The sequence below is a fragment of the Ischnura elegans genome, chromosome 1 (assembly GCF_921293095.1).
Source record: "Ischnura elegans chromosome 1, ioIscEleg1.1, whole genome shotgun sequence".
Lineage (NCBI taxonomy): Eukaryota > Metazoa > Arthropoda > Insecta > Odonata > Coenagrionidae > Ischnura > Ischnura elegans.
The window spans coordinates 72,815,639-72,832,562 of record NC_060246.1 but is presented as its reverse complement, the minus strand read 5'-3'; the positions used below and the strand labels follow the sequence as shown (position 1 = coordinate 72,832,562).

The 16,924-nt window shown below is 38.4% G+C and overlaps 2 non-coding genes across 2 annotated transcripts; one reads left to right on the top strand and one right to left on the bottom strand.

Moving 5' to 3' along the window:
• Nucleotides 1–3,280: 3,280 nt before the first annotated feature.
• Trnav-cac lies at nucleotides 3,281–3,353 on the top strand. Its single transcript has one exon. It is a non-coding gene; the product is annotated as a tRNA-Val (tRNA).
• A 10,958-nt stretch (nucleotides 3,354–14,311) lies between these two features.
• Nucleotides 14,312–14,384, bottom strand: Trnav-cac. The gene has a single exon. It is a non-coding gene; the product is annotated as a tRNA-Val (tRNA).
• Between the last annotated feature and the right edge of the window lie 2,540 nt (nucleotides 14,385–16,924).

Genomic DNA, 16,924 nt, shown 5'->3' with positions numbered 1-16,924 from the left:
GCCTTTCAACGTCACGTTGTCAGTGACTGAAGATGACAGGGGCTGAAACACGTTGAATGGCTTATATTCCTAAAATTCTGTTCCAGGTTGTGTAACTTTAGAATAATACAGCCATTTACTCGGAATGATTCTATAGAGAAAATGCTAGCGATCTGAGAACCATAAGCCTTCGGAAAACAACGTAAGCATTTCTTTCAATCGTAATGTCCGCGCAAATGATGATAAAAAATTCCTTCTTTCTCGTCACCACTACCATTTTTCCCCTGATCGGAGCAAAAATTGCAGGAAAATTGGGTGGAAAGGCGTTGCCAATACGAGTCAGAAGTCTCTCCTTCGAGTTTTTTTCCCCTTTCAAACTCACTTACGGCAAGCGGTAAATATTTTTTACGTTATTCTTAGAAACACTTCCGCATTCTAAATTCACAAATCATAGCTCGCATTTATCTTTTACGATATTTGTAAGTCCATGGATTAAACAGTTGGCTACAAATGGATTTAGGGATAAACTACGCGGTCTCAATCAGGTCATAATGCTGCCACTAAAATTGTTGCTATATGTAAACTGACTGTAATTCCTTAAAAATACATATTTCACCTAGGTTGAATTCCGGCTCATATGATAAACATCCGATAAAAAGCGCTTGTTGAAAATTAAAGTTTGATGAAAAAAGCAAACTCAGTAAAGTTAATGCATTAAAATCTGGTACGCCTCAGTCCCAATGATCGAAGCAATATACGTGCGACATGTGACGAAGTGTTATAGAACAATATATCAGCGGGCAATTTATCAAAATTATCTTTGAAAGGAAGCGAAGGTCGAAGAAGAAGTCATGATCAAGGACTTTCTCAATGTGCGGACCTTGACGAAATGAGCGAGCTCTTTCACTCCCGATTCACGAGAGACCAGGTACATACCTAGGCTGGAAATGTGTCATTACCGTCCATTTAGACATAGCGAAAAAATGTTCAGCAAATAAAATATAAGGAAAATACCCTAAGCATTTAATTTTCGGGGAAAATGTCATGAGTATTTGCATTTGTCATGCAAAACATTAACATAAATAATATCCATATCACGATCATCACAGACATATATACAAAAGCAATAAACGGAACATGATCATGAGAGTTTGCAATATATCAACACCTTATCTGAAATTAGAATGCTCAGAATATAAGGTGCGTGCTTGGAAGGAAGATGCAGTGAGTTGAGGACAATCAAGGGGAAGGATTTCAGAGATGCATCGAATCCACGGGCGTAACTAGGAACATGCTATGGGGAGGGGGGGAGATGGAGTGGCCTGGGGTGGAGACCCCCTTCCCCTAAAAAAGGGAAAATTTTTGAAAAATTACATGCCTGGAAATACAATTTACATAGTTTTTGCACTAAAATTTAGCTTAATCAGATGCAGATATTGTACGTCAAAACTAGAGAATAGTTATAAATATTTTTTTCTCTGAGGCTTTTGGGGGGGGGGGGGGATCTATCCCCTCATTCCCCCCATTTTTACGCCACTGATTTGCACTACCTGCAAAGTGAATATATTGTGATTGAATACAATAAGAATCAAATGAAAGTTGGATGAAGGAGTATCTAACGTAAATAAGGCATAGAATATCTAAAGTGATTTCGCTAAGGTATCATGATCTGCTGAGCTTTCGATATGATGTTTTACCCAATGAAAACTTGGGAAGAAACATATGAAGAAAATGACATTAAGGATTCACTTTATCTCCTTTTTGATCTTGAACAGACGCGAATATAAGATGACCGTTTAAGTAAATAAAGCAAGGTTTGCGTAACTAATCAGGGGCGGATCCAGGATTTCTTCCTGGGGGAGGGCAAAGAGTCTGGCAGGCAAAAGGTCTTCTCATAATTAAGATAAAAATTACACACAAGAATTACTTTACGGAATGTTCTCTTTATTATGAGATGAAAGTTATTAATATGAAAGTTACATAAATAATAGCAACAGTTTTTGAGTTCCTCTCCTGTATAGGCGATGCTAAGTTTTGGGCGAAATATTTACATAGACCGTAATTTAGTCATATGAACAATGACAGGAAAATCTGTCTCCTTGACTTGTGCACAAGTCTTAATTGATAGAGGCTCTGAAGTACACAAAACAAAACGAACGTAATGATAACTGTCTTAGAAATCCTGTCAATTTATTAAGTCACTGCTTTTTAAGGCCTGGTTTCACGATGCATTAACACGTTCAAGTAATGTCGTATGAACATTAAAATGCAACCACCTAACTAGTGCGAACGTATGAACGGAAGATAGAACCGTTCTAATTTGGTTCATGCATTCATACATGTTCCGTTCCGTTACACAAAAATCATTCATGCAAACACATTCGTAAGTACATGTTAATGTACCCTGTAATCACGCCTTTACTGTGCGACTGTCCCGGAAATACAACCGTATTGATGCCCATGCAGGTATTTAAGTGATAAGTCAGCTCTTCACCTATTGGGCCAGCACACCATCTCAAAGTATAGTACCGCACGAAATACCTCTCCCCCCAGATACTCTAAAAGTCTGTGGCGGGAGAGGTATTTCGTGTAGGTATATTATTAACTCTGCTTGTACGCTCGAGGAGAAAAACGGTTAATTATCTTCACTTTGATTCATAAAAATGCCCAAGACTTGTATAAGTTAACGGAAAATTTTCCCTAATAATTAATGTGCACTCTTTTTTAACTTGAAACGCTTTAAAAGCCAATTTGCGATGAGTTCAATAAATTACTTTTTCGATAATAGTAGATAAATGGGAACTAATGTCACGGGAAATTGAATTATTATAAATAATTGGAATCATCATAGCAAAAAAAAATTATTCCACTGGCTTTAAAGGAATATAGATAAATTTCTTTAGCAATATAATTGCTTAAAAGTTTGTACTACTATTGTAATTTTGTTCAAGTAATGTACTACTTTAGGTATTTTATAAAAATGGGGCCCACAATATTTTTAATTGTTTCACGCCACAATGTCAAATACCCAAACATTTCGTTCGTCTCGGCAAAACAAAGGTAGACAATGCTAAACATGCAATCGCAATGTGTAAAAAATTGAATACAGCATACGTACTGTGGGCGCATTTTCAATATGTAATGAGAAGACAATTGCTTAAGTCATTTTTCACAGTCATTAAATGCATTACTTCCAAATAAACTATCGTAAAAGTAAAAGAAACCAAACACACAAACGTAGCGACATCGCGGAATGGCTAAACTGAATTTGTACAGCGTTTATGCCTCATTCTCCCCAACGGTTTCCGTAGTGTAGTGGTTATCACGTGCGCCTCACACGCGCAAGGTCCCCGGTTCGATCCCGGGCGGAAACAAATTTTTTTCCAGTTTCATATTACCATTTTTCATGCCCGCTTATCACTATACTATATAGATTTTTTCAATTGGACAAGGATATGATTTTATGACAATATAATCCATTACTTTATATTTACAAGGGTGACTGAGGAACGATTGACCTCATGCTTTTTACTATAATATATGTTAGGTCCATAAAATAAATTAAAAAAAAGGTAATTCCAAGCTAATTATTAGTACGTAAAAGTCTTCGTCGATATATTACTACAGCTGAAAAATAATTTTACAAATTTAAATCATGTACTCTACATCCGGTGGTGCAAGCTCTATCTGCTATCCTAAAATTCAAAACGAACAGTGTAAAAATTTTACAAGGAGAAAGTTTACGGAACTATATTTCTTCCCGCAAATTCTCAGATGTACGATCATGAACATCCAGTCGACATATGAATACGAGTAAAAACATATCGCAATCGACCGCCGACCCATGACCAATCCGTACGATGCCCTCAAAGATGGCAAGTATGAAAAGCTAAACAGAGTGCACGCAGCCGGTAATTAAATTTAAAATTTTTAGCATGGCATTGTTCTATTTTTCATATCTAGTAATACATAAACATCCACTTAACAGCTGAGCTTTTTATACGTGCCGTATATACAACCCGACAAACAACTATTTTATAACGTGTTTTAATCATGAGGGTATAAATTAAATCTAACCACCGCTTATGCAGGAGCTTTGAAATTAAAACCTGAATCATTTGAAGTAAAATGCGATTTTATGTGATTTCTTTTAGGACGCTTGCAGTTTATATAACGCTAAAAATGTATCCAATCAGGTAAATGTAAGATTTTTAGACAGTAAATTCGGTATGTTCAATTCTTCTGGGTGCATGGTTGAATACTTTGAGTTCCCGCTTGCTCGTCTAACTACTCGTGGACAGGGAAGAGAAAATGTAGGTGAGAATATATGTGTAATGTGATATAATAATGTATGTAGAGAATAGGGAAAATAGGGTACGTGTAGAATAGGAGGGTATGGGAATAATTCGGTGAAGGTATACGCGGTGTGACAAATGAATGGAAGGTTGATGGGGATTTAACACGAGAATGGTGTTTTCGTGGAGAGTGGAAAGAGCCAAGGACGGGAAGGGTGTAGTAGCAGCAGAAAACGGGACTGAAACACACGGTGCGGGAAAAATAGGCGGAAGGAGAGTGAAAGGAAAAGGCAGCTGCTTAATAGGAGAGAGTGGTATACGTATGGTCTATAATACTAATTATATGAGTCTCTATTTAGCCTCATCACACTCTTTCTCTCGACTGATCTTTTTAGTGAATAGTTACCCCTTTAAAACTCATGCTATTGTCTTGAAAATTCTCGTAATATGTAAAGTAAACCGCGAGGAACATTTTCTTGTGCCTAGATTTTCAAAACCTTACTTCAGTATTATCTCATAAGCAGAGCCTTCACATTATGCATATTTTATACATACAAGAAAATTGTCAATGTTCCAATCTATGTAACCTGAAAGTTTCAAATTTATAACTCAAGTGACAAGAAATCAGGGAAAAATAGTAATAAAAACGGTAGATATTAAGGTGATGTATAACCTTCTGAATTCTTTAGGTGACTGCCTATGCCCAGACTCATGTCTAACTTGGATAGTCCATGCCATAAAAGCGGGATACTAAATTAAATGTTATGAAATTCCGCTCTGAACCCAATGTTCGATGGTAAGTATTTTGGATGACTCGATAAATTTTACAGAAAAATTCTGACCATAAGAAAAGACAAGTTTCAGACTTCTGACAACATTTTCACGTTGGAAATTTTTTAATCATAACTAAAACTATTTTCTAAATAGTTTTCGAAAGTTAACGAGATTGTAAATTGCAATTTAAATCACTTGGAAAAATTATAAATAGCAAACTAGAATAATATGGTGAGGAAAGCCTAACATTTGAATCCGGCCAGGCGCGTTCATCCATGTAATAGAGAGAGGAGAAAATTATAAAAGACAGAAGCCCAACTACCCAGCGTGATGTGGCGTGCTTTTTCATCAATTATTTTCAAATTTAATGCCCTCTGATGTGGTCCGTAAAATAATTAGCCGGCACTGGAAATGAACCACGGTCCCCCATTTGTGTACAACTTTTAATAATTTATAATAAATACACAGGTTATCAGCTTCTGCACTTGCGACAGAGTGGACGGTAATTTGAGGGCAAAATTGAGATATGACAACTGAAAGAGTGCACACTTATTCTACTTAACATCATAATCATTTGGGAGGACAAAAGCGAGGCATCAAAAACTCTACAAGCCCCTATTAAGCATGACGATCACGCGGTCCATCGTCAAATAGTTACCAAACCACAGCATAATATCCACCATATCAAGGAAAAATAAGACAAGGTTTTCGAATCACGTAGGAAATAAGAAGTCAACCACTAAAATTTCACAGGTAGTGTAATTGTTTTGATGAAAGAACTTCGATGTGCCATAAATAAGAATTTGTAAAACCATTCCGTAACTTCAGTGCAAAAATCGAGGAAGTATAACACCTTCCGGATAGTTACAAAAGTGAAACACCATTTAAAAAAAATAATTCCTAACACAACAAGGCACGAGAAAATTCCAATGAAAATACCATCAAAATAAAAATCGGCTGCTACAAGCACAACAGGTGCAGGAAACGCATACATACATTTTTTGGCTAAATAATTAAGTAACTCCGAAATCCATTGACCAAGATGACTCACCGACGCGACGGGAAGATTTCGTAACGCACAGATTTATCTTTTCTTTTCACGAGCGTTTCCCATTGCTGAAATTACCCACTCGGATGAATTCTCGCCATTAAAGCAGAGGGCAGCAGGAGCGGGGGTGGGGGGTGGCTAGGGAGGGGGGTGTGTGTTGGAGGTCACCGAGGGAAACAAGAAATGGAGGCGAGAAAGGAAGAGAATGAGATTTCTGTGTACGTCATGCGGATGGAGGGGGTGGACGATGGTACTTTTCGTGGGAGTCTTTGCGAAGTCGGGGGAGGAAAGCAGTAGAGTTAAGAGATAAGGAGGTGCATCTAGAGTCGCTTGGAATACCGCAGACCGCCTTTAGGGCGCATGGTAGGGGGTGACAACCATAACAGGAGAAATTAATTTGTACTCGAGATATCAACAGCAAAAAGTTTGAGGATTGCGTATGCACATGTGAAAAAATAATCAATGGGAACACTTATTTGACTTAAGTTCATGTACAAGGTTCATTAAGTCTAAAATTTACTTTAATGCGTGTATTTTAATTCATTTTATTGTCATTATTCCTGTTATTGTTTTTTTTTGCGGTTGAAATACATTAGTACCGTTTTTCTTACGTTTTGAAGCATAGGGATACCTTGGGTAAACTGCCACTCGTAAATGAAGGTTAATGACGCAGCGAGGTTTTATTATTGTCATGTTTGCAATAAAGTTATATCTTTTTAACTTTCCTGGCTTGCATCTTTAGCCAAAAAAGGTTTTTATTCACTTTACAAATTCCTAATATTACATCGTATAATATGAAAACCTGGACATCGTTTGCAAAATTCTGAGCCTTCCACCCACAAATGATTGACGTTTCACCCTGATTGTCAAATTATGATAGTGATAAGTTAGAATTTAGCGCTAAATATCTTAATTGGTTTATGTCAGCAGAAGTTGATTTTTCGGTGAATGTCATACTTATACATATGCAATGAACTGCGATCCATTTACATCAAGAAATGCATCCGTTTAGGTTTCATGTAAAATTCGAGTGCTTTGGAGCTAATGATAGATCGTACTATTAAAGAATGTGGGACTTAATCATATGTTACAGTGATATAAATGTATAGCTTTCAGAATTTCCCCTGGATATCCAACAATAATTATTCCGGCGCATTTAACATTGGAAGAGTTCATCGTAAAATTTAAATACAGAATCATGTTATTCCATGATAACACATGGACGAGTTCAAAACCCCGTTTCACTCCAGTCACTTAATTTCACGACTGGTTGCGCGTAAGAACGTGCATTTCAAAATTATCCGTGTACATCCGTGAATTACATGGACGCATGCGCAAATCCATGAACGCTAAGTAATTGAGCCCCTGCTAGGCCCTGCTCTAATTCAATTCAGATTGGACACCCAATTGATAGATTCACTACCTCGATCGTCACAGGCTCAAAGTTGTGGAAGTTCATTTTAACGTTAGTGAAATGAAAAAAATTGTTGTATTCCACCAATCTATTTTAAGTTACGACTACTTTCGACACAGCGTCGCTTAGCGTAGCTGCGTCGAAACTAGTGGTAAGTACCTTACGCAGTATCGTGTCCCGAGTCAAACGGCCAGGTGAAATACTTATGTGGATAGACAAAGTCAATGCTTATCACACGTCGATGATCCCTAGAGAAATGCAGTGCAGAGAAAACGGAACAAAGGAGTCTTCGCACAACTCCCGATTGGTGGACTCGGGCGCGCCGGAAATTTCGACGAAAAACAGGGTCCTTCATTTTGTATCGTATCGGCCGCAAATAATACAACTGAGTCGTGAAAGTTGTCAACAAATAACAATAATAAACCGCATAATAATATTGTAAATTTTTGTTTCTATTAAATCACTACAGAAGGTGTGGCATTAGTTTTAACATGCTGAATTTCGAAAAAAATTCAATGAGGGCAATTTTAGCGAAATTTGTTCAACTTTGAGGCCAAGTAATTTGTTTAAAATAATTTACCTATGAAAAACAGTTTGCGTCAAAAAAATGCACTAATGTATTGACAACATCTTTGCAAAGTTTCAATTTCCGCACTCAAAAAAATCGATTTTGAGGTTTTTTCCAGCTTTTTTCGATTTCAGCCCATTGTGGGGCGGAGTGGAAGATTTGACCGAAAATCGAATCGGGTGGTAACCAGCCGATGGTGTCCCTAAGATTCGCCATCAAACCCTCAAAATTACTAGCTACCGAGATAGGGAGGGAATCTGAATTGCTCGGCCTTACTTCTCAGCTAAGTCGTCGATTCCAAGCCATTGGGTCACATGTTGGGGTGATGGAGGAGGGGGCGATAGGCATCAGGTGGAGTGGAATAGCTTAACGCCGATGTCCTTGACACTTCCGAAATGTTTACGGCTCGTGCCCAAAGGGAGGGGATGGGTAGGTACTCCCAACACACACTCGCGGATCGCAAAAAGAAAATATGGTCATGGAGTAGGGAAGAAACAGGAACATCACGCAAGAGAAACGCGGCACTTGAACCTTACACGGCTTATAAGAGTTTTATTGTCGTCGTCTCCCAGACCAATAAAAGCCCGCGCGGATATGACCGCACCGCTGTTTTTATTAGGGATTCAACGATAGAACTGCGGAGAGGTTGCGCATCGAACCGGGCGATGCATATTTTTTTTATTTTATAGAATCGATCCCGACTTGAAGAGACGAAAAAATCCCTGAATTTGTTGTCTTAAGCCCTATTCAGAATTAGGGAAAGCTATGTTTCAGGAATTGAACCCTCATCCATTGGCCTCATATGTCATAATCATTAAAATAATTCACATACTATACAAATAAGGGATGAAGACAATCGTCGAGGGACAAGTGGAAGGCAAGAACGGATAAGGAAGACCTCGAACAAAATATATGGAACAAGTACAGAAGGATGTGAAGGAGAAGAAATACGTAGGTGTGAATAGCTGCGTCAAACCAATCCTAGGATTGTTGACCAGTGATGATGATGCAAATAAGGTTAAGTATAGGAGCCAGAATTCTTACCAACGTTCACTGTGCAGTATAATCAGAATCTTTGGGAAAATATTAAGATGTAGAGACGAAAATCACTTAAAAATAAGCTAAAAAGCCGGGTATTTCATACATTTTGGTCAAGGTGGTAAAAACCAAGCATGCCATAGTTAATATCGGTTTGTCAAAAGAATTAAGCAAAATTACGTCGTAAATTAATTTAGGTAAGTGTTTGTTTTTGTAAAGAAACCAAGTTGATAGAAAGAGTCCGCATTCTCCCTTAAAGTCATCATCCTTCTAACAATGAGAAGCTCGTTTCTCCAGGAATCTACTTTATTCAGGGATTAGAGCGAATATTTGGAATCAAAGTAAGCGAGACACACAGGTTACATAGCACACACAGGTATTTTTTAATTTGACGCGAAGACTTTTTTCAGTTCTTGAACGATAATTTGATAATGTCATCATAACATTTCAGTAAGGCCAATATTACGCTTAATATTTGGATCATATGTTGCAGAAATCATAAGGCCTTGATTTATTTTTACCCTAGTCAATAGAGAACGCGATAGTCACAATTTTGACCAAAGATTTCACAATTGAAAGCTCTGATATTTGATATTGTTTTTTCCTATTTGATATATAATCATCATAGTACGTTGTCTAAAACATTAACTTGTTTTCATGGCTACTTGAAAGTTTAATATCATAGTTCAGAAAATTTTCTTTACATTTTAACTGGCCATGCATTGAAATTAAATCACTCGTACAATAAAATAGTCATTTAAAATGTACAGCATTAATTTACTATACCCCTAGTGCCTGGAAACATATACCTTGATGGTGAATTTCAGATCACATAGAACCTAAGTTCTAATTTGAACATTAAATGCAGATAAATTAGTCATTACAAATTCAAGGCATTCAAAGGTCTAATTTCGGAAGCCAATTAAACCTTAATACGAGATATCATATGGAAATTAAATTGCGGTCCATGTAAAGCGACGAGTGAGTATAATCTGAGTTGCATCAAAAGCAAGATGATCCAACGTCAAACAATGGAAAATTCCCTCCCGCTGAATAATTCATGAACCAATTAAATCTCGACATAAATTAGTGAGTAGCTGCTGGACCTTGCTTGATTCATCCAAGGATTTAACTTCAACTTTGGAAAGGTCTGGCATGAGTCATTCTTCCAAGCACTGATATATTACTTTCAGTATTGTGAACAGTATTCGCAAATAAACATACAGAAGAATTAATCTTCCTTAAAAGAGCGTAGATAGTGACCGGCCCCTTTGAAATGAGGGTAATTTATCAATAATATTGAAGTTTAAAAGCCTAAGGTACGTGTTGCGTGGAGAGCCCATGAGGTATCGTTGCAATGCCCCTCGAGCTATTGAGGATTCCCAGGAGTAATGCTCCCAATTAATGCTGATCCTTCTTTCCTTTACTTAGCAACACGAGAGGTGACGAAGGCTCCACCGCAAAATGGAAATAAGAATGGACTGGTACTGAATCTAATATAGATTCTGAATTTGATAAGGTGGCACGTGATAAATGAATTGGCGTTTAGCTGACTACAGTCCCTTGCAGAAAGAATACGTAGACACTTCGTTCATTTTGAAAAATTCCTTGAATCAATTTCAAAAGGAACGTCAGCTCATGCATTATCTAAATATCGTAGTCATCACCATTGTCACAGAACGGAAAATTTCGAACGCAATATTTAATTTTCATTCATTCCGGAGGAAATCACGGGGAAGAATCGAATCGTGATGTTAATCATCGCTGCGAATGTTATCTCGTTTTCAAGTTTTTATCTCGTATTTAGTATCCGCTTCGTGTTCATCGGATTCAGTGGTGAAGACTAAAGACGAGATAAAAACTTTGTAAATACAGAACATTCTCAGCGATGAATAACTTTCATCCGGATTTCATCCGGAATAAATAATGAAGGATGAAAATACGTTTCATTTCCTTTTCCTTGCGCTAGTGCTAAAAGTGAGCGAACTGATAAGTGGAAAACATTTCCAAGGGGAAATTAATTCCTATCATCAAAATCGATGGAGGTAAATGAAGTGTACGACGCCGGTGAAAAGAGTGTGGCGCTGGGTACGGTGGGAAATATAAGGTGGTCGCCACCTGAATTAAAGAGGGTGGAGGGAGTGGATAGGTTACGTAGTGAGAAGCAGGGAGATGCAGAGAAATTTGTAAGGAGGCCAAGAACATGCGGAAAGGAGAGAATGGAGCTCGCGGAAGAGGTGAAGGTCGGTAGTAGGAATGGAAAAATGTCCCTCAAAATCGATTTTTAATATAAATAAAAAGCTCGACTTCTCTTTAAAAAAATCGAAATTTGAATCGAAAAATCGATTAATCGAAGAAATCGACGGTTCTTTTTTATACAGTTAGTATAAAACATGTTTATTATATATTCGAAAAGCACTCAAAATACACACTTGAGATTTGGAAAAAAAATCCCAAAAATTATACTTTGAATGAATAGCAGTCAAAATTTACAAATGCACGCACATAAAAGTTTTGGAATCGCCGCTAGGAGCTATTAAAAGACCAAAATTTTAAAGAAGGATCAACTGATTGAGATGCTTTCTTGATGATCAAGTGTATGTTTTCTAATCTTACCGGCTTTAGAGAAAATTATTTCACATAGATATTGACGATGCTAAGATCAAACGAAATGGTCGAGTTCGAAGTCGGAAAATCGATTTCTAATCAATACTCGAAGATCAAGAGTCGATCTCGATTTCATCGATCTTTGGTATTTAAAACTAGAATTTCGGTCTCAATCGAATCAATTTTTCCATCACCACTAGAAAGGAATAACACTGGTGCTAACATATGCGAATTTTGAGGCTGGTAGACCACGGGTTAGTAGACTAAAGCCTGAATCACACGATCACTTTTTCCGTCCCTCAGTATTATGACTCCAGGGATAGGTTTTCAGCGACCAAAGGAGTGATCGCTCATTGATGCATTATTTTCTGAATCACGCGGTCATTCCCTCCGTCCTTTTTCCCGAAGTTTTTTCCGTCACTCTCTGTATTTACATCTTTCGTCCTCTAATTGAAAACTACTGTTATTATTACTATAGTAGTCTACCGATTAAGTTGGGTTTCCATGGAGTACCAAAGAAGTGATCTGGGAACCTCCCTTTCCTTTCCAGCACTGCCTTCTTCAATTCACTGTAAGGCCTCCTCCCTTTCAATCTATATAAAAACCTATTCTATTCCTTCCTCTTTCTCCCTTGCCTAACACTCTACCCTCTAACACAGTTTCCAATATCCCCTCCCTGCTAAGTACTCCTCCCATCCATACCTTCTGTCTCCTCCGTATCTCAATTAAAAGCTGCCTCTCCTCGCCAACCATATCCAGGACTTCGTCGTTTCTCCTCCTCTCCGTCCATTTCACCTTCTCCATTCTTCTCCATACCCACATCTCGAATGCCACCAATCTTCTCTCGTCTTCTTTCCTCAGTGTCCACGTTTCCGTACCTCAGAGAGCTATACTCCAGATCAACCTCTTCACTAACCTTTTCTTTAAATTCTTACATAACGATCCTCTCAGAAGCTCCTTCCTGTTCATGAATGCCTCCTTTGCTAGTGCAAATCGCTTCCTGATGTCCTTGCTTCTGTGCTTTCCTCTAATGTGCTACCCAAGTTGAACACTGAATTCCTCTAATTTCATGATGTTTTGCCACGAGTGTGAATGTTTGAGATACTTCATGTAAGTTCAAATGATAGTCCAGGCTGAATATCAAGAACTGTCGACTGCACTCTTAAGACATTTCTGGCACCCCGGCTAGTAACAATTAACCTGCATATAAATAAGAAAAAAATCTCTGCTTTAAGGGAGTGATAAAAATGATACAACTAATTCCAAAGCGTCACTAGGGAGATTTACAAAAGTCAATGAAATTTTGCGAAAGACCTTTAAAAAAAAATGCTAACCTAGTTACACGCTGAAAACAGTCGAGTAAAGTGCTTGCGTAAAGCAGATTAAAACATTTCCTAAATGAAACGTGTTTCGCCCCGTCGCACATCAGCTTTTAGCAGGGATGTCAGAAAAACCAGCTCGTTTAACGTTGGGCGAAATGAAAATAAAGATCGCGTATCGAACGGATCTTTTGATGGGAAAATAGGTCATCACGGCTTCCAGCTCATGGCCGGAAACGAAAGAGGGGGGGATTGGGTGTGGAAATTGCTTTTAGGGAACTTGTGGCCCAGGCAATGCGGAAAGTGATACTGTGGAAGGAAGAAGAGTTGGAGCTGACAGAATATAGAATGGAAGAGAAAAAACGCATGAGTAGGGATGTAGGCCACATAAATACCCAGTGAGAATGCTATTTATGCGTCATTATTTATAGGGGTATTAACTTATAACTAGGGACGGGAGAAGTAAGAAAGAAATTATCAGCAGAATAGCTCAGGCGAAGAGAGCATTCCACCAAAAGAGAGACCTGCTTACAGCGGGAAACTTTAATATGGAAGTAAAGAAACAATTTATAAGAACCTACATTTGGAGTATGCTCCTATACGGATGTGAGGCATGGACAATGACCGCCGCGGAGAAAGCAGGGATAGAGGCTTTCGAAATGTGGTGCTACAGTAGAATGTTGAAGATCAAATGGATCGACCGAGTTAGTAACGAGGAAGTCCTAAGAAGAGTAGGAGAGAAGAGAAGCCTCATGAAAACCTTAACAAGAAGACGGAAGAACCTTATAGGCCACATCTTGAGACATGATGGCCTGATGAAGACAATCGTCGAAGGACAAGTGGAAGGCAAGAATGGAAAAGGAAGACCCCGAACAAAATATATGGAACAAGTAAAGAGAGATGTGAAGGAGACGAAATACGTTGGTGTGAAAAGATTAGCTGATAGGAGAATTGAGTGGAGAGCTGCGTCATACCAATCCTAGGATTGTTGACCAGTGATGATGATTAACTCATGGAAAGTAACTAAAATGAGGGTTTTAATGACTTAACGAGCCTGAATCCTTATCAGGGTTCATTAAATCGGAGACACAATAATGCCATAGAACTTTAATGGGCCAAATCCAATCTTCAAAATAAGTTTTTCCAATAAACTGTTATTACAATGATTTTTAAAAATGAAAAATATCAAAACCCATCTAAATACATCCTGTCTGGGATAAACTGAAATTCCTTCACATTACATGTGTGAAATTTAACAAAGAAAAAATTTGTTTCCGCCCGGGATCGAACCGGGGACCTTGCGCGTGTGAGGCGCACGTGATAACCACTACACTACGGAAACCGTTAACACTATGACCGAATGAAACGGGATATCATCTGTCTCCCTATATCGTAATGTTGTTCGGCGGTCATTTTGAGATAGTAGGTATTATCTTAGATGAAGTCTTTTTTCATACCATCCGCATCTACAAAATAGCCTGCGAGCCTTTTCTAGGGTGTTTGGCATATCGTTCACATCGGAGTGACAGCTAAGTTCAAGATGCAGGGACGTATGTGAGGGGTGCACGCCCTCTTCCCTTTCTCCGCAATGAAGATAATAAAGAAAACAGGGGTTAAATGAATTACGCGAGAGGGTATGGCTGCAGTAGCACAAATACTTTGCGATATATATTATTCGCATAATTTATAACATAAAATATTATGGCGTGTCGTTATTTAAAATGTGTTAATCTAACTTACATTGATCTTCCACCCTCTACCACTTTAATTCATCGACTTAACACATAGGTACGCTCGAGAGGCTGAGAGAGGCCAAAATCACACGATAAAAATTAACCAATATTTCTAAATTGTCGTGACAAGCCCGATCGCAAAGAAGGTTTACCATTGGGGCAAAATCCATGATGAAGGCATGTAGCGCAGTACGATTTCCGTGCGATCTAGTCGCATGCGATGGACGACCTTCACCAAAACATCGCATGCGACAGCACGAAAGACGGTGATCACCCTTCGATAGGATCAACTCGATGTCGTCCGATGTAGGTATAGTGTCTGACCACGACACTTCATCACGTCCGTTAACCGATAGGAATCCATTAGTTTCATTTATCTTCAGAAAAACCAAAACATCATAAAATATAAAAAGGAAGGAACCTAAATTTTTTTTATAAGAATTCCTTCTAAAATTACATACGGTAGTTGCCATATCATTTGAATATTTCGTACAATACCCCGAGGTAATTGGGAACTATGGCCACAGTTTTACTACGTTATTGATCAGCATTCCATATTCCTTAAATTTCATGAGTTCCTGCTGAGTCTCAGAAATAGAAGTATTCCTTCTTTATTAAAGTGTATTCTACCGAGAGTATTTATCGGCATTCCTACTGTAATCAGTCAGCATTTATTATGCAAAGAAAAAAAGTCAGGCCGTAAATTTATATTTTTCAAGGAAAACCATCCCAGAATGATGTAATTGGCAGGTGCTTATTGTTTTTGCCAAAAATATGAAAAAAATGGTAGTGACTTACATCGGTCGCGACCAATAACGGTCGCGAATGACATAGACAGTGACCGACGATCGACCATTCGCGATCGATTCACTAAAATGAATGGTGAACGGTGATCGACATCACTGAAACGACCGACTTGGCCCATGACCTGATGAAGCAAGGGGTATTAAAGCGATGAAATCAGTCTTCGTGCCCGGCCATGACACTTCCATCTCACCTCTTATTCTCCTCCATCGCGTCAATGCGGGTTAAATCACTTCCAACGTCGCCGCTGCGCTCAATGCGGAAGCGCTTGCAAATCTCACGTTTCTTCTCCAACTAGCTCGAATCTTTTGGCCTCGCGGCCGTGCACTGGCAATAAGGGAACTGCTGTACGACCTAATTTCTGTTATATTGTAAAAACGGTGCCGGGGGCAAGGGGAGTAAAAAGAGGTAAAAAAACCTTGAATCGAAATAACTATGAAAACACGCTATAAGAGCATATCATCTTAACATTTTTGTAAAAGCATTCAAAATTATAATTCCTCATTTTTTATCGAATATTCCATCCAAACAAGAGGAATTTTAGCTGGTGATTGGTCAAGAAACGCACATTTTCTTTTCCACTTATTTTCGTCAAAAGTAAATTATTTTGTGAATAAGCTCCTTTAAAATGCATTGGATGTTATTTATTAAATATTGTTATATACATTACAGGACTATAACAAAAATTTACATTTACGGTAAGATATAATTATTAAAGGTTGTTAATTATAATTAGTGTATCCACTCAAGGGCAGCATCAAACAAAGCGTTTACTACGAAGGAATTAACAAATAAATACTGAAGAATGAAAAAATAAAAATAAAAAACGTGCAATTGGTAATCCAAATCATGAATTGCACAACTGTTTCTAACCAAGGCGGTTGGGCAGGAGTGTGCTACAGCAATGAGTTGGGTGCCCTCCTTTTTTATCGTTGATTAAATACGAAGACAATGACAATTACTTGCGTGGCTTGGGTCGCAAGACCAATTTCCACAGAATGTACGCTCCGATTCTATTACACTTATGTGTGGTTCGAAACTTTACTTCGGTGTGGACGATTTTTTTTCCTCATCGCGTTGGCGCGAATGAGGCCTCGACAACCTTATCTTGCGCACAGCACTCCAAGAATAACACGACGAAAAGAAAAAAAAAAGAATCGGGGATAGAATGACCTTGAATCGTAACATTCTTACCCTTATCTCGCGTGTGTAGGGATCGGGCGGGACCTGTGGACGGCACTCAATCGCTCGATTCAACACTCATAAATAAACGCACGCGGGCGCGACGAACAGAAATCTACCCAAACGCACACACGAAGCGACACGGTCGGAAGTTCAAGCCACA